Raw genomic sequence first — 26,298 nt, forward strand, 5'->3', positions numbered from 1 at the left:
ATGGCGGATGTAAACATCGCAGACGCGCTTGATGTCGGTATATTTTCAGTCGGCAGTTTTGCAAACGTATATGGCCCAGACCTAGACGAATTTGATGATGATGATGATGATGATGATGAGTTTGACACAATCCTGGCAAACCTAACCAATTCAGGTGAATTGACCCCCGAAACCTTATCATAACAACATTTTGGATATAAATCAGTTTGAAAGAGTCGTCTGCTAAGAGATCAGTCAGAAAAACATCTCTCTTTTTTAAATATTTGTAAATATTTCGTTAAAACATAACATAAGTACGTAATCGTTGTCAACCTCGTTTATTCTCAGAAATAACAGAAAGTGCCATACCAGGACAGAATAAATATGCACCTAAGGATGAAGGAACAACTGTTAGCGATGGGAACTTAAACACGGGTAGGAAGTAATGGAAGTAATGAAAAACATAACAGTCCGGAACTATTAAAAAAACGAAAACAACTTATTATAAGATTTTACGAGCTTTGTTTACAATGTTAAAACGGGGCCTGCAAATTAGTGCAATGGGCCAGCTGATTAAGATAGCCAACACAATATATCTACACTTGTATCTCGTGAATTGATTGGGTTTTTTTTCTTTGTTATTTTTTTTTCAAAATAAAAACCCAGTAAATTATTCCCACAGACACAAGAGATGAGAGACAAACAACTTTTGGGGAAAGCCGCTGCCGCTTCGCAACAATTGATGAAGCTAACTTGGACTCCATTTTTTTGGATGGCCGACCCAAATCAACCCTACGGACAACACACTGGGGTGTTAGGATTTTTCAACGTGAGCGCAAAAATCATAAAAACATGCATTAAACCTTGTCTCGAAAACAGAATAATACGATTACTTCCTCCTTAATTGTGAGAGAACCTCCTACCATATAAGCTTCCATTATATCAATTTTTAAACACAATCACTCTTTATATGCCCAACCATAAACAAACAATATTTAACATTGCACAAAGCCTTGTAAATAGTCCTATTTAAGGAAAAGATGACATCAAAATGTGAAATAAGTGCCTACCTGGTAAAGAGTATGTTTGTTTCCATTTAGAATGGCTAACACATCATGAGATATCCATCAAGTTTGAAGCACTTCCCAATGAAAAAATGGCGTCACACCTCCGACACTTTTATGCAGAACTTCGCACTAAAGATGGCAAATTCTACTCGAAGTCTTCTTTCGTCGGAATCCGATCGGCGATTCACAGGCATCTGAGATCTCCACCGTTTGAAAGAAACATCAATATTTTGCAGGACATTGAGTTCCATAGTGCTAACAATGTTTTCACAGGAATGCTAAGAAAAATTAAAAAACTTGGCCTAGACAATGCACAACACCACGAGCCCATCTCACAGGCAGATCTCGCAGAAATTAGAAGTTCTCTATCTGGTGACACACCAGTTCAGTTGCAGAAAAAGGTGTGGTTTGATTTGACTTTGGGCTTTGGTCGCAGGGGAAATGAAAATCAGCGTAATTTGACGATTGATTCATTTGCTGTTGAATCCGACGATGTAGGTATGGAGTATATAACAATGACACACTCCGAATCCACCAAAAATCATCCCGGGGGTTGCAAGATAAGTTCCAGGCGAAACCCCGAATTTACGCCACTTACACTGCATCATGCCCAGTTGTTTCCTTCAAAAAGTACATTGCAAAATTGAACAAGCAGAATCCCGCTTTCTACCAACTTCCTCGGAAGAATGTCACTGCTGGCGATCTATGCTGGTACACATTGAAACCACTTGGCCACAACACTCTGTCAGATATGATGAAAACCATTTCAGAAGAATGCCAGGTTAGTCGCATTTACACCAATCATTGTGTTAGGGCCACCACTATCACTCTCTTGTCGCATGCCGGGGTAGAAGCACGTGAAATCATCAAGCTCACTGGTCACAAAAATCAACAGTCCTTGATGAGTTATAACACTGACTCGTCGGTCAATCAGAAAAGATACTATTCTTCAATTCTGCAAGGTTCACATTCGACAGTCGGTACTTTAGCTTCCTCAGTTGTCACCTCAAATTCAAATTTCAATCTCGCGCAGAATGTAAAGACTGCCTCGTCCGCCTCCTTCCAAATTTCAAACTGTAACGTCACGGTAAACAATTTTTTCCAGGAATCTAATTTGGTCAGACCAGTCCATTATCGTGTTGGGAGAGGGTTATCCAAATAGACTGGTTTCCGTTGTAGTTAGATTTGTTTATCTGAACCAAGCTGTTAAGCATTAAATTATTGCAATGTATAGACAGTTGTTTGTTTTCTGTAGACAATACGTTTTAGGTTACGATGTATGTTAATAAATACGAAAGGCACCTATAATACCTTTCACAGACGAGTTCAATTCGCCTCTCGCGCCATGCCGGATTACGCATTGCGTTCCGCGGAAGGAAGGAGTTCGATTTTAAATCGGTTATGGTAGAATGGAGATAAACGTACTGTGTTGGGAAATTAGATGAATGTTATGCAGAATTGATAGTCTCTAAATTTCATTTGGAACCGAACGCGTACAGTCTCTAAATTTCATTTGGAACCGAACGCGTACGTAGCGTTCGGTTCCAAATGAAATTTAGAGACTATCAATTCTGCATAACATTCATCTAATTTCCCAACACAGTACGTTTATCTCCTAATTATTATGCAATGAAAGCAAGGTATACAAAGTCGCAAGTCAGTTTCGCAATACTGATTTCAAATACAATATAAGTGAGACAAAATCTAAGGCAATGGGTCACAAGATATATATACAGTATCAAACTCACCAGTCTTGGTGTGAGAGAAAATTAACTATGCAGAATGTAAAACACAGCGATCGGTGTGACAGCAGATAATGTAGATTCAGGTGTTGACGGATGCAGATGATATAAACTCCAGATATGTGTACGTGTCGCAATACGGCAACCAGCTTATTTATATATATTTAGCCATTTTCCGAAGGTTGGGCACAAACGAACATCGCCAACACTGTAGAATGCCCTAAAATAAGTCTCCCGGAAGTAAACACATAGAAAACTAGGAGCAGATAAATTCCGGAAAACCAGAATCCTAAAAGTGTTGATCATCTATTAAACGAAATGTGACCCATCATAATTATTACTTAATTAATAACAAATATATACAGAAAATACACACTCGTAACAATCGTTATTTGTGGATGATTTTAATATTTCTTGTTGAGGTAAAATATGCATACGATTGAACGGCAACTGCAGTTGTGATTAAATAACATAAATAAAAGATGTCTTGAAAACGGCATACATTTCTGCCGGAAATATACGCCCCATAAAGACCCAGAACTGCTTTAAATGGTACTCCCATCAAAGCTGTTAAGGAGGCCAAGTTCTTAGTTCTCACATGTAACTTTTCTTCCACATATCAAATCCCTAAAAACTAAATGCCTGAAGGCACTTGATTTATTGAAAGTCGTGTCTAAGTCAAAGTGGGGAGGTGATCAAGCTGCCCTCCTGCACATGTATAGATCACTTGTCTGTTCGAAGCTTGATTACGGCTCCATTGTATATGGTGGAACCTGCAAAAGCAGCATGAAACTATTAGATTTTGTCCATCATCAAGGTCTAAGACTCTGTCTTGGCTCCTTTCGAACTTCACGTGTTGACAGCCTGTATGTCGAGGCTGATGAACCATCTCTTGAACAGCGACGTGTAAAATTAGCTTTACAATATATAACGAAACTATATTCCAATCAGTCAAATTCTGCATGTAACTGTGTCTTCAATCCTCTCTGTGAGGATTTATACAAAATAAATCCTCTCTTGTTCCTCCTCTCGGTTTAAGAATAAAACCACTTATTTCTGCTGCAGGCATTGAGCTGAACAATGAGGCGTCTTCTTTCTTCTCCTCCTTGGCAGCTAGTCAGGGGCCAAGTGGACCTAACATTGACCACATTTACAAAATCAGACATTATAGAAATGATCCACAATATAAACAAGAATTGAATCAATTACGTACTAAATATAATGCATTAAAATCCTTATTTACAGACAAATCCAAGGATGGTGGTACCGTAGCATGTGCTACTGTCATAAAATCCAGAACAATATCTTTCAGATGCCTGAGAACATTTCTATCTTTACAGCGGAGGCGAACGCCATATTAACAAATATTAACGCCTTAAAATATATTAAAAGACACCCTAAACATAAGAAATATATAATCTATTCAGACTCTCTTTCTTGCCTTCAGGTGATTAAGAACGTATCATGTAAACATCCACTTTTATTAGAAATTATTGAATTGTATAATGATCTTGCTACTGGCCAGTGCGACATCGTCTTCTGTTTGTTACCCAGCCACGTAGGCATTTCTGGTAAGGCAGCACTCATCAAATCTGTGACACCACTTCTTATTCCATACTCTGATTACAAAGCTAGCATTAGAGCTTACATCCGCGATTTGATGCAAAAGAAATGGGACACTCAGTTAGGTATTAATAAATTACATGCTATAAAACCCTATATTGGTTACACCTACTTGGGTTGTCAGTCCAGGTTTGAAGAGGCATCATGCGACGTTGTTGCACTGACCACACAAGATACACATTTGAATTCATACTAAAATGTGAGGATCCTCCGTTCTGTATTCCGTGTGATGAAAGGATCACAGTCAAGCATATCTTGCTTGACTGTGTTGAGTATTCCATCACAAGGGACACTTATTTCAATTCAAGAACAATGAAGGATCTTTTTAACAATACTAGTGCTCATTTAATCATAGGATTTTTAATGGAATTAGATCTGTTAACTGATTTGTAAATAGATAAATATTTTATGATTGGAAATTTAAATTAGTAACTCAATTTGTTAGTGGCTGTACCCTCAAAGGGGGGTTAAAGTACTGTAAGAATATTGTCCTCCTGAGAGAGTAAGTAAGTCCCGAAACATTTGATGTAAATTTAAGGTTTCCAGGTTTTTAGTCGTAGTATATTTGTCATTTAATGTATGGCTAATTCTCCGTATAAAAGCCAATGGCTGGGGGGATGGTGTAAATGCAGCTAGGGTCCGTGCAGGTAGCAAAAGTAACGCAAGTCCCCATGGTAACTGATATGGTGATCTCCTTTCGGTTGTTGGCAGTCTATAGCCCATTTTTATGTTTTATTGTCGTCTATAGTTTAATTGTTTTAGATCTAATTACAAGTTTTACATTCTTATCTTTGATATTCTAGTTAATTTTACTGTCCTTCGTTGACAGGTTTTTACATGCCATTGATTAATATGTATTTTTGTAATTAATCTTTCTCGTCACGATATGACTGAAATAGTGCCCATGTGACGATAAATTCTAACTCACTAACTGATTAAACCTTAGAATTGTGAAAAATTAATAGTCGCTATTGAGTTAGGTCTAAACTAGTAACTTATGTCTACGATTCATTATATAAACTATTACAACGAATGAATGAATGATTTAATTTAGAAGAAGGTTTTGTAACCTTGTCACCATTAATTCAATCAATGCTCAAACGTAGTAGTTTAGTATTCACTCCCAATGACAAACAAACCTACAAACACTTACCTCCTGTAACAACATCTCATAATAATCCCCATTCTCGCAGATATGTGTTCATTTACCTGTATAAGTCTATGACATTGTTAGCAATTGTTGTCAAACGATTTAATACTACTTCTGATTAATACCTCTCTCGTAAGGAAAGCTAATCTTGGATCAGTGCTACTAAATTGATTGAAATGATAGGTACAGTACGAATTTAAAATATAAAACGCACATGTGAGTCTCTCGCTTTTTTATTACCGCCCATACGCGGCTCCTACTGTGAGAAGCTAATTAATTTGCCGCACATACGCGTCTCTCGGTCTTGATGTATTAAGGGTTTGTGAAAATACGGTAAACACTTAACTGGCAAAGTAGTGGTACCCTTCAAAATGCTGTAAAGCTAACAAAAGACCTAATGACTCTTTCTGACTGGTGAATGTTGTGTCGAAGATTTTCTACCTACCTGCAACCCCTCAGATGCAAGAAAGTCCCTACTGACGCCCTCCAAACTTCAGTGAGGATCCCCATTTTGCTTGTATAATAGATCTTTGCAGTGTACATGTAATAGCATATCACATTTCTTTCATATACATCAAGGACCACGTGACTCCCTGCCAAAGGAGATCATCCAGTGCAATATAGCTTGGGACTGATGGAGCATAAAGCATCGCCGATGAACGGATCCTCGTCGAGATGTTTGTAAATGGGAAGGAAATACGAAGCTATACCAATGCAGATTTGGACCTAAAAGAGACATGAACCAAATCCTTCACGTCAAAGTATTTGAAAGACACGTTATGCCTAGCTGCGAACTGCTCGCATTTCGCCTAGATCAACTTGATGGGGCTGACTTCTCAATTGCAGACTGGCGTTCTCTGGACCGTGACACAAAGCTAAGTTATCGTCATGGAAACAACTGGGTTTGGTGTGAGGTGGTAGGGCTTAGGGGGTTTTCATTCGTTGTTATGTTTTCCACCTTTCGTCTATGTGGTCCTCAAGGGCACTCCACATGGCTTCAAGTACCCACTCCTGCATGCTCTCTTTCAGGGTTCTCGTTGTGGGTGTGACACTCTCGGGTTCGCGAAGTTGTGATAGCTAGCGTTGTCCATTACAACAAGGTTTGGTATATAATCAAAAATTTTACAACACTTCAAGCCCCTGTGAGGATACAGCCGCCAACGATCAAAGTTCATAACATAAATTACCCATAATAATATAGACCCGTATGCAAAACACATCAATCACGGTTTATCCAGCAATTCCATTTCTTTTACAAATTAGAATCAAATTTCGATAATCATTCGTGAGTATATCTAGAATGGTCAATGCGACATCATCGCATGATAAGCTCTTCAAATCTGGACTGACAGATCAAGTAGGTGTGACCAATACACGGTTTTATTTCGTGTGATTTATTCATACCTACTTGGGTGTCCCTCTTCTTCTGTATCAAATTACAGATTCTGATGCTAGCTTTGTAATCAAAGTGTGGAATAAGAAGTGGTGTCACAGATTCGTTGAGTGCTGCCTTAGCAGCAAGATCGGGCATTGTGTTCCAAAATATGCCAATGGGTTTAACCGCCCGAAGGCACGAAAGATTATATATTTTATATAATTAAGGTGTTTTAGCATAGTTTAAGGCCATTAATATAGCGTTTGCCTTTGCTGTAAATAAGGCGTTTTTTTGTCAGGTATTCTAGAAGAAATTGTGGATCCAGTGATAGTGACACAAGCCACCACGCTACCATCTTGGGATCCATCTGTAAATAAGGATTTGTGTGTATGTATTGTATTTATTTCTCAATTGAATAAATTCGTGTTTATATTGTAATTCAATAGTTCCTTATTTTTAATGTGGCCAGTGTTAGGTCCACTTGTAGCCTAACCAACTACAAAGGAGATGATGAAAGAAGACGGGAAGAAGATGTATTTTCAAGATCAATGCCAGCAGCGGAAATGAATGACTCGATTCATATCGCAAGAGAAGGCAGAATTGTTCATCATACAGATCCACGCAAGAAATATTAAGCATTCTCTTGCGCGCAGGATTGGATTCATTAGAATATTGCTGTGTGATATATACTGCAAAGACAATCTGATACCATGAAGTTGTGAAGATGACTCACTGGCCTGGACGGAGAGGCTGTCAATGGGAAATGATCTGAAAGATCCAAGACATAGTCTTAGACCCTGGTGCTGAACAGAACTAAGTAGTTTCGGGTTACTTTAAATCTACGATGGAGCTGTAATCAATCTGTCCAGTGATGGAAGGTATTCCTCTCCCTTCTTTGAATGGGAAACAAATTTCAGCAAGTAGAGTGCTTTCAGGCTTTGGACTTTTAGATGTTTCATATGTGGCAGTAAGGTTAAATGCCAGTCAAAGGTGAGGACCAAGAATTTAGCTTCCCTGACAACCTTGATGACTGTGCCATTTAATGTTACTTCAGGTTCATTGAAATACTTAGACTTGGCTTCAAACACAAGTGCACATCCATTAATGAGCTCTAATTCCAGCATGGTGTAGAATGAGTTTTCTCCCCGCCAAAGAATGGAAGTGTACACGCTCTACTGGAGAAGCTCATGGGGGAAACTACACGTTGGAAGTGGAATGATGATTAATTTACCCACGTCTCCACGACCTGGCACCCCAGAGAGCGATACTTCTGAATACTGCCTAGGTAACTAGATCTAGTGAGAAATGAACATACATTTATTCCATCATGAACACATTGCAATTAGAGTTTAATTCTCCGGACAGTGTGACTGCGCGTGTAAATCAACGCTGTGAATATGTGATATGACCGTCTTGTGATCTTTTGATAAGACTTAAAATGTGAAATATACAGTGAAGGTTCCAATTTTACCCATGTCATTAAGTATTATCTTTAATTAAAAAAGCAATGAACCTACATTAAGTATATTAAAAGTACATAAATCATAATATTTGGAGATATATTGATAGCACGCCGTATTTGCATACTACAGCTTGCATCAGTAAATTTGGACTTCGATTAAATTTCAAGGTGTGAGTTTTGCAGGATTTTCTACGGTAGACTAATTTTCTCGGATGAATTTCCAGTCATGTCAAAGAGTAAAACTTGGGATAGAGACTGGTTATTGAATGTTCAACGGAATAATGTTAGTTTTACATTAACAACTGGTAAGCTCAAATCCATAGTATTTCCATGATGTTGGCAATGTATGACAAAATTAGATGTGCACGATTTTCATCATGCAGTTACAAAAGTTACAGTAATATTTGTTTTGATCCTAAGAAGATGTGCTAGTTATTGAAGCATCTGTAAAAGATACATTGATGGCATAGTTTTCGCCGTTGCTTATTTTTTACTTTAACAACTACTGCTGAGCAAGGCAGACAGCTGTTTTAACCCCAGAGCGCAACGATCGAGAGAACGCCATAGTTTTCATAGTGATCCATAACTTTAATTTCGTCGTTATGTTTCCTTTTACACACAATGGAAGCTCCTGCACAGATGACTGAGGTACTGAGAATGAATGTCATAAAATTATAGGCTCTTACTGTTCATGAGGTTTTGGAAACAAACCAAGTATAAATGTTGTCGACTTACGATTGTGGAAGCCTTTAAATCTGACCAAGGAATGATGATATGATCTAGATATTAATTAACTGTCTCTGATCAAGAAGATCAAGATTTTTCGTCTATCAACAATGCGTTACATATGGAAGATGCAAAGATATGCAGTGATTGATTATCTGGGTATGGGAATATGCTGTCATAATATAATAATAAATGTGAACGAAGCATCTTGATGTGATCTAGGACAGAACATCTCTCACATGTCGGCAATGACGTTCAGATAAGGCGGTAGGAGAGTTTATATTCGAAACCAAAACATAAATTGACAATTCTGAAATACATCAAAGTGTGTGAAGTAACAAAGCGAGTTTCAGCCTGAGTTTGCTGACATTCGCTGTGTACTAAATTCATAAATATTTTACGTGTTTGTCATTTCCATCCTTGACCCGCTAGGCAATACATTTCACACATGGTCTAACTTAGTGTATGGATGTGTGAGTATAGCATAATTTATATAAACGCATGACGAATGGACGACAAGATTAATATAGTAATCACTAATATTCCTAATAGGTTGGTGGTTTCATAATATCGCATCGCATCGCATCCCTTCATCCCTTATAGGCTGTACTGGTATTTCTAAATTCAGACATAACATCGGGGATGTTTATGATAAACTCAAGGGGTTGAATGCTGTGAATTAGCATGCTCAGTGAGAGTTGAATTTACCAACGATAACACATACCTTCATGTTCAAGAATGTTTAGTCAGATTATTGGAACCACCGCAAAACAAGACAACTTTCTCATTCCAGACCAGTCCCCTTGATGTCTGGCATTCGTTAATAGGTCATCGAAAGAGTTACTTCCCTTCTCCCGTTCTTGTGAGCACAATTACAATACGAATTAACCTGTGAGTGATGATTGGTTGGTCACGAAAACTATGCAGGGTCAATATTGATGATTTGTTGATGGTAAAATGGAAACATTACTGTCATACAGTTGCAATGTCGTTAAAATGTTCATTCCAAATCTACCTGTGCCCTAAACTGCCTCTCCAACTGATTTTCAAAGTATCTCTTGGCATACATTTACTATCGCTGCATCTGTATGTGTGTATGAACTATTTGCTAAGAATCATGTTGTATATGATATTGGTGTTGTGTTTATATCTGGATCTGTGACGACATTTAGTCATGGATGTAGATAGTTAACAACATGGAGGAAGTGAGAAAGTCATATACAAGGCTTCTTTGGGCGTTACGAGGTTGAACGAACAGTTGCATGGCATGTTCATCATGGAGCGGGTTGGATTCAGGCAGCTTTTAATGACACTTGCATTTCTACCTACTGCTACAGGTAAGGGCGTTATTTGCCCATATTATTCATACTATGACGCTGGGACAGTGATAGTCTATCACTCAGTAGTGACGAGGGAAACCATTATACAGTAGCGTACACCAATTGTTGATAGCCCTAGTGGTATACACCGGATTGAGAGGAGACCTACCATTTTTTAACTAAAGCGACAGCATTACTTGTTGTTGTACCCATTTTAAGAACGCATTTATGCATGTTATAGTCTTCATCTATAACAATATAGAGATCTATAAATAGAACACAATGTAATATTGATGTGACAGATGAAGCATTGAGTTTGTGACGTCGAATCTTCAGTTTATGACATGTGATATCAAAGGCTCCTTTGTGTCGGATGTTGGAACAGTAGTTCCGTGATTTCAGGGCTGAAATGCTAATAATGTTAAATTATAACCCCTCGCACATTGTATTCGACTGGAGTTGTTTTCATTTTCTTACTCATATATAATTAAATCTACTAGTAATAGTAACAGACTGGAATATATATGGATGATGTGATGATGTGTTTCAATGTTAAACAGGAATTACACTGACTGGGCCATCATCAGCCGCCACGCTTGGTCAGAGAATCCAGTTTACCTGCACTGTAACAAGGCCATCCACAATACAATTACTCTTCTTCAAGAGGGATGGTTCTGACGTTTGTACACTCAAATTCAACCCATGTCAGGAGTTCAGACCTACTGCAGGTTACAACTGTTCTTGTGGACAGACTGGGGTGTACCACATGGATATAACCAGTGTCAGTGTGGCAGATGATGGGTCATGGACATGTGCACTTTCTCATACCAGCAACACCGTCTCTCTGACTGTGTACTGTAAGTACGGATATGTTAGACTAATACATATATGAGGGAGTCTCGATTGTGCGGCTTCTAATCTTATGATATTGTTTTGTCAGTATTAAATTCTGAATTACCTTGGGATCCACACAAGTGCAAAGTCCCTACATGGGATCTTAACACGGGCTTCCTGATCAGAACTAGAACATGATCAAAGGAGTTAGCTCTGCATCCTGACACATTAGTTTGGGAATCTGCGAGTTATGTACATTGTACCACTCTTTGTCCCTTCAGAGTTTGTAACGAAGAATGAGTCACCGGTTACTAGTATCTTAAAGTATACATACAACACAAAAGGCATCTTTGCAGATTCTGATACCTTTCGGTAGGGACTTAACAGTGACAAACCTTAATGTTCAAAAAGGCAAATTCAACTTGTAAAATTAAAGCGATGTAAAACATCCTGCCAAATAGGCGTTCTAACGATTCACTAAAGAACAGCTATGGTGAAAAGTGGTTTCAACAGTTGTGTTGCACTGCGCTCATAGCGCATGGGCAGTGAATACGTTCGCGCGGCTTGAACTAGGATGCCCGTATTATAAGGCCGTGAGCAAGAGTGGCCTAATGTTGGTTGTATTACAAACAACAAATATTAAACAATCTATCCGATATCTAAAAATAAACACGTTGATTGTCACAGACAAAACTCAATGTCAGTTTATTGACACATATATGTTGACGTTTGCATTGTCTGCTAACCACAGTAAGCAATACACAGCTTCAGTCACTGACCACACGAATCTTCAGGCTATCACTCGTCACATTGTTCCTACGAATTGTAGGTGGTGTATTCTCTTTTTGCCTGCTCTTTGATGGACGATCTTTTGGCTGCGATGGGCGATAACTCTCCTTTTAAAATGACGGTCCAACTTCTTGCTTCCGGTTTGGTTCCCGACTCCATGTGCACTGCGACAACTTCCTACGGATGAAGACAAAACGAAGTTCACACGTTGCCCTGCTCACTTTCATTGAAAAAACGATCGTTTACGACGAAGGGCCTTTGACTGACACATCTTTTGCTTTTATGTTTAGTTTAGAAAAAAACATTGTTTGTTTAATTTCCAGGTGCAGTATAAATTGACACCATAGATGATAGAGGGGAAACCCCCATGAAATGTCGATATATTGTCACGGCATTTCCTACTACAAAACACGAATCAAATCTCGGCTTCCATGACATAATGAAAATCCTTCGTATATATCATCAACCCTAGTATTATTTTCAACGTTAATTATTTAACTAGATGTCACTTTAAACTTTTACAATAGTTCCCAAACTACCACCCTATATTAATGTAAAAAATCGGAGATACACCCCCTCCCAAGCGTATCCCCTGGAAGGTCTTTATCGTCAATCTTCGATTATTACACATCCCTGACATTTGAAGAATAGTTTTAATACTGAAAATATATTTCTATGTGCAACTATATTATCCAAGCATTTAGTCGGTTGCAGCAGAAATGCCTTCGTAACTTGAAATAAGATACTTACCTGTTATAAAATATATCCATCAGGGAGTGTTGTGAGTCAGGGGCAGTCTGCGATTCCATAGTTAAGATATGCCTCCTGAACCTCGACATAAAGTATGGAAAGACGGTGTTGTTAAAGTTTATAATTACAATTCATTTATAAATATCATTTTCTTATGAAACAAGGAACTGAAATTCAGTTCAACTAGAATTGTTTGAAGTGTCGATTGACACTTTCACACGAGAAAATTCGGATCGGCTGAAAAGTAGGTCATTGTCTGAATAGGTTAATGAGACTTATGTTTTGGTATGATAGTTTTCTCTGTTAGTATTATCTGACAAGTACTTGACCATTGTTTCTCATTGTACCTGCTAAATATTGTGTTGTCAAAAATCCCAGTCCCATCATGTACGACCCGTAATGCACATAACAAGACTTTCACATCTCGCACATCGCATCAGCTCCCCGCCGTAGTGCATTATATGATTGTAACCTATTTGGCCGTAATACGAAAGCGATTTGAGTATATATACAACTGAAATACACTGCAGACATTCAGACATCTTGTGTCAGACTTAAATCACCGATTGCAAAACAACAAAACGACAAAACATGACCTGAAAACGATCAGCTGATTCCACCGACTAGCTTCCAACTGCAATTTCGCGATTCACTCTTGTTCACTGAACAGATTAAATGTCGTTGTTTTAAGGCGTCTGCATGTCTACGTGAGCAGCATAAAGTCAGAAACTTCAGGATTCCGAATCTGAATATTTTTTTCCTGTCGTGCATACGACATGCGCTGTCAGTTTAAGGCTGGACCGTCAGGATTAGCGGATTAGTGAAGGGAAGATAAATTCAAAAAGATCACCCATTGACTATAAGCAGATTAGGATTAACAGTCCATTACCTGCACGGTTATAGCCTATTCAAGTGAGTGGAGTTCAATGGGGATTATGGTCAACTCAAAATCTAAAGGTAGTCAGATATGACATGAGGCATGAGGGTTATGAAACAGCCAATTTACAAGACATTCTGCAATGGCAGAGGTACGGGTTCACTTTGTTCCTAATTCCTGGGGTGGCCAGACTAAAATGCAATGCCTACATGTTTAGCGTCTTGTGATGCCGTTTCCCATTTGACGAGATTGTGAAAGTGATTATTATGTCCTTTAAAACACTATACACTTACATGCACACTGTATATATTTATTTCTGGTGTGACATTTAACGCTTATTTATGTATTTTCATCATATTTGTTAGATAATTCATTTTCTTATATTTGTACACATGCAGTAGTGTGTATGCATATGATGCTACATGCAATCTTAGTAAAAATGTAACCCTATTTTCAAATGACTCCTATTGACATATTTACTTGAGCTATATGCAATAAAGAAAATTTGATAACCTTTACTGTTTACCAGGAAGTGTCAGTTTAGTACCTCTGTGGGTCATAGGAATATGAAAATAAGCAAACAGAATTTAGCAATTAAATTATGTGCTTTTCAGGTATGGCTACCTTTTCTTACCATCGCTAGCGACTAAAGCAATGGTGTAAATGCAACAAGGGCCCATGTAGGTAGCTTAAGTCCATACGGTCCCTAGTACGATGATCAACCTTCAGTTGCTGGCGATCTATTGCCCGTGTTTTATAGTGTATTGATATGGCTGCGAAATTGCCCAAGTGACGTTAAATATTAACTCACTCATTCATTAGCATAGTGTTCATTACTTTAGTTGCACTTTGTGATAGTTTTTTAAAGGGGAAGTGTACGTTTTTCTTATGGGAACCAAAATGGATATTTTAATTTCAATGTTTGAAAATATGCAATAGTTGTTTCTGAAAATGAATGTATAACCCGCACTAAAAGTGCAGAAATGTTATGCCATTGAGGCCTGTATCTGCCGAGCTAAACAACGCAAAGTTACCACCCTTTGATTATGACTTAATTGGTGCCAGCTAATTTAGACTGGTCTTCTGTCCATAGTCCGTCTGGCTCAAAAGCGGACCGATGAATTGCAGTGTATCTCGAAAACTAATAAGCATCATGTCAGCTTTGTGAGGTTTTTGCAGAATTTTTGTCCTAATAATAAAAAAAGTTGTTTAACAAACTATCATTAGAATATTGACACAGTTCACTGGTTATTACGAGAGAGGAGTGCAGAGAGAAGCATGTGCACAAGTGCCGAGAAAGTTGTTTATTCATCAACCGGTGTTGTGCTGTCTCCATACTTCCTCGCACACTTGGCATGTCGTCAGTTGCTATAGCCCGCTGACCAGCAGAAACATATTCTGCCTAGGGCAAGATAGCACGCGATATAACCTCATTGTCACAATATGCCTTTAGATTTCCTTCTTTCTTTGTGAATATGGCGATGACACAGAGACAGCTAAGATTTACAGGATATACTGGAATTTTACAGTAACTAGCTGAGGATTTTTCGCTTGTACTTCTTTCTGATTCCTGTAGAAGTATATATTTGTCATTTCTTGCTATCAGTTTAGTTTCTAACTCATACCTCAATAACATGTTATTGACAGAATCTGCCTTGGCGTTAATGTTATTAAACGTAATTGGAAATGGGAGATTGTGTACTTGATAAATTTCGAAGTGGCCATCAAGGTCGAGCAGTGATAATTGAATTATTACTAATTACTTATCCTATTATCATATAGAACCGTGTTACACTTCAGGGACTAGTAAAAGGACAAGGTATGGTAAGGGTGGTTTTTGGCCCTCTTACAGAATTGGCTGAAAACATGTTATTTGTTTAGAGGCAAGTTAGCTTTGCATAAAAATGCTATATTTTATATGTTCTGAGGTGTAATTGCACTGCAGAGGGGCCCAAAATAACAAGATGTCTGAAATATCAGTGTGCCATAATTATTTACAACTGTTATTTTATTTACATACAAATTACAGCAGTTTTCCGACAGGTAGTCATGCTGAAAAACATATCAATGTCAATCATAATGGTTTAACTTCAAGGGGCCCAATTAGGGTTGCAAAACATTGTTAATTCAACTACTTGCCAATTGTGTTTCCAAAACTCAGTCATTATTCACAGCATTCCATGTAATCCATGGGTCCATTGTACATGTAAGTATGATAACAATCATGTTGTACTAAGAATCACAGGGGCCTGTTTTGGGTAAAGCCTCATTTTGGGCACAGCTTCATTCTAACTAGTAAGCGTTGCAAGTCAGCATTTACAACCAGTTTTAGCAAGTATACAGTTAACATCTCAATCATCATATGTTGTTACAATAGTCAACCATGTTGCACAAAAAATCACAAGTCTTGACCTCAAAGGGGCCCATTTCGGGTGAAATTTCATTGTCAGCGCAGGTTCATATTAACACCATGCACATGTTAAAGTCGGTATTCAAAAGAGTAATTATTCACAACTGATCCACTTTAAAGATATAAAACATCCACTATTACTCTTCATTCACACAGTCATCAATCTCAGTATCTGATTCACTCTCAAGAACTGCAGTATTCAAAATTGTATAAGCCTAAAGTAGATCAAAATGTATATAATATGAATTTAAAATATTGGGAACAAAGACAACTAGACCGACTTGAAAAGGTGAAGGGTCAGTGTCTTAAGAAAAGATTTACATGATGTTAATTAAAGCTTGTTTGACCAGTGTTGTAACATAGATTTACAAACTTAAGAAAAAAATTACAATATTTGGATTTAATGTGAAACAGTTTAGTTAAACATTGTAGACTTGATAAAAAAAACTTGCATGTCTGATAACAAATAAGCAACAATAGTCCACTATAGCAACCATTTGCCTCCCAGTGTCAATTTAAGCTTATATATTACACTTTACAACTATGTATGACTTGACGTCTGCCTGTGTTCATCATCTGTTAGACCTTGATACAATGTTCTTATTCTAGCTAAAAAAATCCTTTTCATACAGTTAAGTATAGTCATTTTGGTTAAATGAAATTTAATATGTCATTGGAAACATCAAGGTACATAAGTTCTTGGAAAATGCATATGTTTATACATGGCAATCATGTTGAATGACAGTGTTATTTTGACAGTGACAGGTGACTCAAAGGTGTTTGATACACAGATGATAAAAAAACTATGATCAAATTCTTACATAATAACAAAGATTCTCACCTTTACAGTACTGCTTGATCATATTTTGAAAATCTTCAGACTTCTTCTTACTTTTCTAGCAGAGACCAACAACCAAACACCAATGTTTACCTCTCATAAATCAGCCTTGTGATTGCCTTATGATATTGAAAATTTTAATAACGATGTTTGATATGTGTATTTTAGAGCACAAAACCATTCAAATTATAATGTATCATGGCACAGATGTGTAAATGTGATGGATTGTTTTTAAAGATGTTAGTTTATGTCAATGTTTATTTTTTGAGATGTTGTATGGGGCAATTTCATAAACCGAAAAATGCACTTTTTTAAGATTTTGATGTGAGCAAAAGCGTGACCCACCACAATGCTTTAGGTGTGCATTCTAATTTACTCTCTACACATGTGGTTAAAAAATTGGGATGGGTCAGGCTTTTGCTCACTTTTCTATCACTCTGAAAATCAGAAAATGTAGGTTCTAGAAGATATTGTAAAACAGGATAACTTTGAGGTCTCAAAGAAGAAAACTAACAACACTAAAAACATACAAATGCAATTGGAGGTATCTTCAACAATTAATTTAGCTTTTTTTTGGCTAAAATTATCATATTGTAAATTTTGATAATCATGACATGTTGTGGGCCAATAAGGGCCTCTATCATACCTTGTCCTTTCCATAGGTCTTTTTCAGGATCTCCCTGTAACATAAACATCGGGGTAGGTGTACTTTAACATCATTTAAAGCTGCCAGAAGAGCAATGGGAGTAATCGGGTTAGGGGACATATGACCTAATGACAGGTCACATTTGCCATCCTTCCTTCCATTACTCGTAAGCTGCCAATAATATCATTGACTGCATGTCTGTTATCATTAATTTCTACTCGTGATACATTTAAATGGTCGGTCCTTCTTGTACTACATATGCTAGACTGGCTTGATTGGTGGCTAGTGACTGTACTTTTTCTGCCTTTATAATACCTGATAAGTATCGCGCTTAGAGATAGTCGTGCCGTGTCTCTGTAGCAGATTTCCTGTGCATGAACAACACACGTCTGTCTCGGGTCCACAACTGTTTCTTAAGAGTTACACACAGGCGTAGGCTGAACGTCTCTACAGCTTCTCCCTTTTAGTCCTATTGCCCGTCCCGTTATATACCCAGAGTTGGTCAAGCTTTGTCTTTGTTCCTTGGTCCCCACTTAGCTCCTGGTCAGTGATGAGTCATCCGTAATGATCTAAATTAGACCTCTAATTATCTTTACTGGATATGTGATCATGATGTAACGGGCAAAAATGTGCTTTAATCGATGTTGTCTTAAACGTGATTGTTTTGGCTCATAGTTGGGATGCTTAATAACTGTAATCACTTGGTCCAAAAGTCCTTAGACCAGTGTTCTGCTGGTCTGGGGTTATTGTTTGATCCCATGACCAGCATAATATTTAGCGGCCAGCATGTGCACGCTCAGGGGACAAAGGCAAGGAAAAAGGCTCACAATTAAATCAAAGAGGAACTTTCAAAATTACATTTGGTTAAAAAACTCAGAAATCACACACACACACAAAACAGGGCAGGTGAAAAGGATCATGGGAAGAAATGTTGTTCAACCCCGAGGTTAAATACTCAGAAAATGTGGAACAAATTTAAAGCTATTCAGGGCAACCTCTCATTTATGCAACATCATGGAAACTGTCATAAATAATGGACTAAAACAGAATATTCAAACACATATTCTCACTAAGCAGCACCAGAGTGGCTTTACTCCAAATCGACAAATTTTAGACCACATTTTGCATTTGGAGCAGGACATGAAAGTAGCCCAAGCATAGAAACAATATACAATGACCATTTTCATCGACTTGAGTAAAGCCTTTGCCATGGGTCCACCCAACGGCCTCTTTAAAAAGTTACAGCAAAATGAAATACACGGGCGAATCCTAAATTACATTCACGACTTCTTAAGAGAGAGACAAATAATTATTAAAACTCACAACACCCTTTCCTTAGAAAATGTGAACCCCCAAATGCAGATGACATTTCATTTTGGACCTCTTCAACCTCCATTACACAAGCAACAATCAGAACTCAAAGAATGTTATATTACATTCCAAATTGGGTCCACAAATATTGGTTTCATATATACGTCAGTAAAAACGGCATATTATTCAAACATAAAACAAAAACAAAAACAAAAAAACAGAATGCAAATTTATTTTACTGACACGTAACATGGACCCCCACATTAATAACTTGATCACCTCATGTCCAAAAGATTTAAATCTGAAGCGAGCCATTAGTGATTCTACATGGGGTGGCGATAAACAAACGCATATTCACATTTATACAAGTCTCATGCCGTCGAAATTGAACTACGCCGCTCGGATCCTTCACTAGTACTCCCTCACCATTGACAATCTACAAAAAACGGTATTTCATACAATATAAGGCTCTCAAATTGCCCTCAGCGTTAGGATGGGCACCTCTCATAACACTCTTCTACTCACAGGGATCTCTTCAATCAAAACAAAAATAAACCAAACAACACTCAACTACTGGGCAGGGGTCCAACACAGCCCAATGTTTAAACTTATCACAACTGAATACTCTAACACTAAAAATCTACCATAACAAAAGTTTAAAATGAACCCCCACAGAACTCCCCTACTCACCCACCTCAACAGTCTGCTTCATACACAACAATTTAATGCCATCCAAAACACACCTCCAATCACAAGCTACATCCACGAGAAACCACCACCCAATACAAACACCACCCTAGCCACCACACTATTAAATCTACCTAAAACTATCGACATCCTCACCAAAACAAACCTCACACAGTAAAACATTAATGGGTGAGTGAGTGAGTTAATACTTAACGTCACATCGGCAGTATTGCAGCCATATCGTGACGAGAACATTCTTGAAAAAAGTATTTATGTATAAAGTAAGAACCTGTCGACGACGGACAGTAAAACAACTAGAATATCACAGTAAGAAATAAAACTAGCGTGGAAAGTTAAAACTGATATCACTATTCAGACAATACAATATAAAAACAGGCTATAGATCACCAACAGCTAAAGGTAGATCACCATACTAGGGGCCATGGGGACTTACAGTACCTCTGCTACCTGCATGGTCCCTAGCTGGATTTACACCATCCCTTCAGCTGCTGGTGATTGTATGCAAAATTAGCCACAAATTAAAATGACAGAAATACTACAGCTACAAAAAATGGAAGATTAAATTTGACTTCAAATGTTTTGGGACTTACGTACCCTCTCAGGAGGACAATAATTTTACGGTACTTCAACCCCCCTCGAGGATACAGCCACTAACAATCTCAGTTACTAATTCAACTTCCGAGCATAAAATATTTAGTTATTTACAAGTCAGACAACAAATCTAATTCTTTTAAAAAAGCCATAATTAAATGAGAACTTACGTTACTAAAAAGGTCCTTCATAGTTCTTGATTTGAAATAATTGTCCCTTGTGATGGAATATTCGACACAGTCCAGCAAGACATGCTTAACTGTGATTATTTCATCACAAGGGATGCAGAACGGAGGATCCTCACCTTTCAAAAGATATTCATGCGTATATCTGGTGTGGCCAATACGACATCGTCGTATAATGACCTCTTCATATCTGGACCGACAACCCAAGTAGGCGTAACCAACATATGGTTTTATTGCATGTAATTTATTGATACCTACTTGGTTGTCCCACTTCTTCTGCATCAGATCACGGATGTAAGATCTAATGGAAGCTTAATAATCAGTATAGGGAATAAGAAGTGGTGTCACAGATTTGTTGAGTGCCGCCTTAACAGCAAGGTCAGCCAAAGTGTTACCAGAGATTCCAACATGGCTGGGTAACCAACAGAAGACGATGTCGTATTGGCCAGTAGCAAGATCATTATAAAGTTCAATAATTTCTATTAAAAGTAGATGTTTAACCTTGGTGGTGGACAGAATCAAGAAGTTTAAGGTTACTTTTGCAGGCTCCACCATATACGATGGAGCCATAATCGAGTTTCGAACGGACCAGTGATCGATATAAGCGTAAGAGGGTAGCATGATCCCCTCCCCACATTGAGTTGGAAACAACTTTCAACAAATCGAGTGCCTTCAGGCATTTGACTTTAAGGGATTTATGTTAAATGGGAATCAAAAATTAGACCCAAGAACTTGGCCTCCTTAACAACTTTGATGGGTGTGCCATTTAAGAAGAGTTCTGGGTCCTTATGGGGTTTATATTTTCTACAAAAATGTATACAATTCGTTTTTGATTTAGAAAATTTAAAGCCGTTTTCAAGACACCATTTATTTATTTTATTTAAACATAACTGCAATTGTCTTTCAATTGTATGCATATTTTTGCCGCAACAGGAAATACTGAAATCATCTACAAAAAGCGAACCATCGATTGAATCATTTAAAACGTGAGCTAAACTGTTAATTTTAATGCTAAATAAAGTGACAGACAAAACACTGCCTTGTGGGACACCCTGATACTGATGATAATGATCAGACAGGGTACAACCCACTCGCACTTGAAACTGCCTGTCAGATAAAAAGTTTAATGATGATACATGGCTTGGGAAGTTGGTCGTAGAGTTCTTGAAGATGAGCGTGAAAGAGTGAAGAAGAAGGGGGTACATAGAGTGAGCACAAAGTAAAAACAATATGCATGGTCACACGAACCGCAACAGCTTGAAGTGCAGTATTCAGAGGAACAGGACTATGGATTATGTCTTGTCTCACTAATATCAAAGACCCACCCGTGGCCTTTGGCCCTGGAGGGGAATAATAATTGTATGAATTATACTGTCGTACAGCAAAGTGATCAGTTTCTTTAAAATAGGTTTCCTGTAGGCAAAATGCTGACGGTTTGAAATCTTGTATAAGTAAATGTAAGTCATTGAGATTATTCCTTAGTCCCCTACAATTCCACTGAATAATGGCATTGGAGCTCATGGAGGCTTAATAGGAGCTCTAGATTGGGAGTGGGGTCTGTTCCCATGGCTTGGGACTGTGGGACTGACCTCCATCTCTAAAGGTTCAAACGGATTGTGAACCTCTACAATAGATGACCCAGAGGGCACATCAACGTGTTGGAGAGCCCTGGTGTTTCTCTTTATCTTTTTCTTTTCACTCTTTGACAGCTGTGCATGGCTACTGGCATCTTTACCGTTTTGAAAATCTGGTTCAGATGTAACGTCATTGATGGAGTCCGACAATAATTCTGTCTGAGAACATGATACGTATGTGTCTGTCTGTTTCATGGATATCTGAGAAACGTCATCTAAAAGGAGTCTATCCGCAACCCAAGAAATTGATGTCTGACACATGACGGAGGTGGTGGCAACTTTAACAACAGGAGGTGGGGAAGAAATGACAGTGGAATATTTAATGGTAGGAGTCTCAGAAGGATTTGGAACCAGTTTTTTCGCTTCAAGAAAAGAAATATTTTGGGTATATTTGATTTTAAGAATTTTAAGAATTTGGGATTCTCGCTGGAAAAAGGAACAAGTCTTGGATGAGGCCAAATGTTCTCCATTGCAGTTAGCGCACTTGATAGCATTTGTGCACCCAGTGCTTTCATGGCTACCACTGCAACGAGAGCACACCGTGTCATTTCGACAAGTTTTTGTTCCATGTCCAAATCGCTGGCATTTATAGCATCGGAGGAGATTTGGAACATACACTTCCACGACGAGATTGAAATAACCAGCTTTAATTGATTTTGGAAGGACTGCAAGACCAAAGGCATAGAGATAAGTGTTTGTTTTGACAACTTCATCATTTTGTTTTCTGGTAAAGCGTTTAACGGCCGTAACTCCTTGATTCTTTAGCTCAACTGCGATTTCCTCCTCGCTCATGTCTGACAGACAACGAGCTCGGTCTCTGATGATCCCTCGACATGAGTTAAGCGTCTTATGCTCCGAGACAACAACTTTAGTGTTAACAAACTGTTTTGAGGACAGTAGATTAACTGATTGTTGTCTCCTTGCACATTCCAGTAGGATAGAACCACCTCGGAGCCGTGAAACATTCTTGACATCGCCACAGACACCTTTAATGCCTTTAGCAACGACAAATGGATTGAGTTTTAACGGAGTGCCATCTTCAGATGCAATGATGAGAAATCTCGGCCAAGAATCTGTGACAGGTTGACTAATTTCTTCGTCAGATGATGAACCATCAACATGACGGCGCTTGTGCTTTGATGAACCAGGAAAAGTATTTAGAGCCATGGTTATAGTAATGTGATTCGACACTTCTGTTCCCGACCCACCATGGAGTGTCAACAGGGACAATGTCGCAGCGGAAACCAATCTGCGATATTAGGGTTACAGGGGTGTTATACTCCAGATATAAAAACATGAAAAGCTGTAAGGACTAAAGGAATAAATGCCAGACTGGTTCGGCCCATGACACGATTCCCAAGAAATACAGAATTCAGAGGTTCGTATATCCAGATTGGCCCATGAGCCACCGCCTTCTGGCATTGGACTCTAGGCAGTGTAATAAAACAAAAGGTCATTAGTAAACACTGTGTGATAGACCTGCCATGAACAATATCTGTGAACTACATGTTGTCCATACACAGGGCATGGTGTGACCAGCCGATTGATAGAATCGGGCCAATTATACCACCCGTCTAGGTGAAGTCAGGGCCAAAGTGGTGTGTTGAGCAACAGGAACACGGTTGCAGGTTCCCATTGCCCTCAACCACCAGGATCCCGTCCTCCACCGACACAGGGGCGCAACCCACGGCCAACAGGTTGGTGGACCAAATATGCCCCCGGGCCCACAACGGGGGTGTTGGCGAGCTCTCAGCATTACCCAGCACCCACCACGAGGAGGTGGCTTGTCACGGGTGCCAGTAAAACATGAACTCAAACTGCCCACACCACACCCAGATATATACAGACGCATCAATCGGCACAAACAATATCAAAGGATTAGGCGTACATGTACAACAAACACCCGCAATTACCACAACCCTCTACAATACAAACCACACCAACATCACTACAGCAGAACTCACAGCTATCCTATCAGTCCTCCACTTAGTCCCATCCCTCTACTCATTTCTTAATACTATCAGACTCCCTCAGTGCCATCCAACAGCTCCAAACCATGCAAAAATCACACCAGGTCCTAATTCACAAAATCATACCACAAATTCACTCCCTTGAGCAAATTAACAAAAACATAACACTACTTTGGATACCAAGACACACACTCAATCAGGGAAATAACATAGCAGACACAGCAGCAACACTCGCCACCACACACCCATCCCCATCCATCAACCTACACACCTCCATAACCGAAATAAAACAACCCATATAAACGCAAATACTAAACCAAAACTACCAACACAACATAACTACAAACAAATCTACCTGGGTAAAACACATAATCACAAAACAAATCACCAAACCACTGAGTTGCTTGTCCAATGACTTTTGGAAGGTTGCCGGCTTCTGTGTTGGTAGGGCAGGAATAGAATTTCGAATATAGTCTGTATTGAAGAAATGGCGTAAGAAGCCAGTGTTAGAGGGATAACGGAGATGGGACGTGTTATCATACTATTAGTACTACGGTACATGGAAAGTTGTCTCAACAACGTCAAATCCTGGATGTCAACCAACATGCTTAAATTAAATGACGAAAAGACAAAGGCCATCGTCATCGCTCCACCTTCCAGACAGCAAAAATCCCGGCTAACCCACCTGCAAATTGGACAGTCTCTCATACCTTTCTCTCCTCATGTAAAAAATCTTGGTGTTTTCATTGACCCTTCTCTCACTATGGATAAAGCAAGTGGACCATCTCTGCAAAGTATGTCACTTTCATTTGAGAAACATAGGATCAATCCGTCATCTTCTTACAACTGAAACCACAGCCACTCTAGATCGCTCATACTTTCTCGTCTGGATTACTATAACAGCTACTCGTGGGAATATCAGATCAGCTGAACAGACTACAGAAGATACAGAACAGGGCTGCACGTATAATAACCAGGACTAAGCTCCATTATCACATCTCCCCAGCTCTAAAGTCACTGCACTGGCTCAGGATCCGTGAAAGGATTGACTTTAAGATCCTTTCTTTAGTCTACAGGTCTTTTCAAAACACTGCCCCTGTCTATCTTCAGGACATGTTTGCCCACTACAAGCCCTCTAGAAATCTCCGATCAGTTGACCAACTGCTCTTCACTGTACCAGTATATAAACTGAAATCTACTGGGACTCGATCCTTCTCACATGCAGCTGCCTCATTATGGAACTCTCTGCCATTTAACCTCAAGAGTGCACGTACGTTATCTTTGTTTAAATCTGGACTAAAAACATATCTCTTCCAACGCTACCACTAACTGTATCCACTGATGTCCGCCCTGTGCATATGCATAAATGTCATACGCGCTTTGAGCATGTCCCTCAGTGATGTGTAACTTGCGCTTTATAAATACCCTTATTACTATTATTTCACAGGTTTATTATTATGTTTTACAGATTACAAATGAAATGCAGCAGAGAGGGTTTGGGTGATCCTGGCACAGTCAGGCTGGTCAAGCTCATCATCAGCTCAGGGCCCTCACCCCCTCTACACGCAGCCCAGACAGCGAATGGGACTTCTCCCAGGAAACATTGCCTAGTCGAACCCACCAAGAACTTTCCGGAGAATATGGAGGCTCACTAACACTGCAGCCTTCTATATTACCCAGATTGTCAGAAGGGCTGTGCTCCCGGTGGAGAACTCGGGCACTCTCCTCATCTGCGCCAAGAGATCAGGAGGCACCAAACCAAGAACCGAGAATGGGGAGCCTGACGACAGTGTACTTGGGATGCAAGCGAGACATTTCAAAGGCGAGGTTCAGGTTTGTTGGCTGGAATTCGTCTCAGGCTGTATATTGGCCTATTCCAGAGAAGTGTATAGTTGTCATTTTCCAGGACGCCCTGGACATGTTCAGGGTCGTACCATGGATTCACCTCGGGGTCAAAGCCACAGGCATAGCGGAGACAATAGTAAAAGCAGCGAGCCATGCCATCATATCTTTGAAGATAAGCTGTTTGTGCCAAGGAAGGGCATCCACTGACAAGGTGTTGGACAGTCTCTGTAAATTCATTGCAAAGACGAAATTTCATATTGATATTTTCTTTAAGAATCACATCCTGGCGAGTGGGAAGTGACTGGTCCTGAGCAGCAAAAAGGAAGCCCTCAGTTTCACATTTGAGACCAGCCGCCTTCATCCAGGCGAAGGAAGCTGTTCTGTTCCTCACACTGCATGTAAACACGATGCAATGGCTTCTCAGACAGCTTCTCCACAAAGGACCGACTCTGGGCTGACTTGGTGAA

The 26,298-nt window shown here is 39.0% G+C and overlaps 1 pseudogene; it reads left to right on the forward strand.

Moving 5' to 3' along the window:
* On the forward strand, positions 1-26,038 carry LOC137293960 (uncharacterized; annotated as a pseudogene).
* The last annotated feature ends 260 nt before the right edge of the window (positions 26,039-26,298 follow it).

The sequence above is a fragment of the Haliotis asinina genome, chromosome 1 (genome assembly GCF_037392515.1).
Source record: "Haliotis asinina isolate JCU_RB_2024 chromosome 1, JCU_Hal_asi_v2, whole genome shotgun sequence".
Classification (NCBI taxonomy): domain Eukaryota; kingdom Metazoa; phylum Mollusca; class Gastropoda; order Lepetellida; family Haliotidae; genus Haliotis; species Haliotis asinina.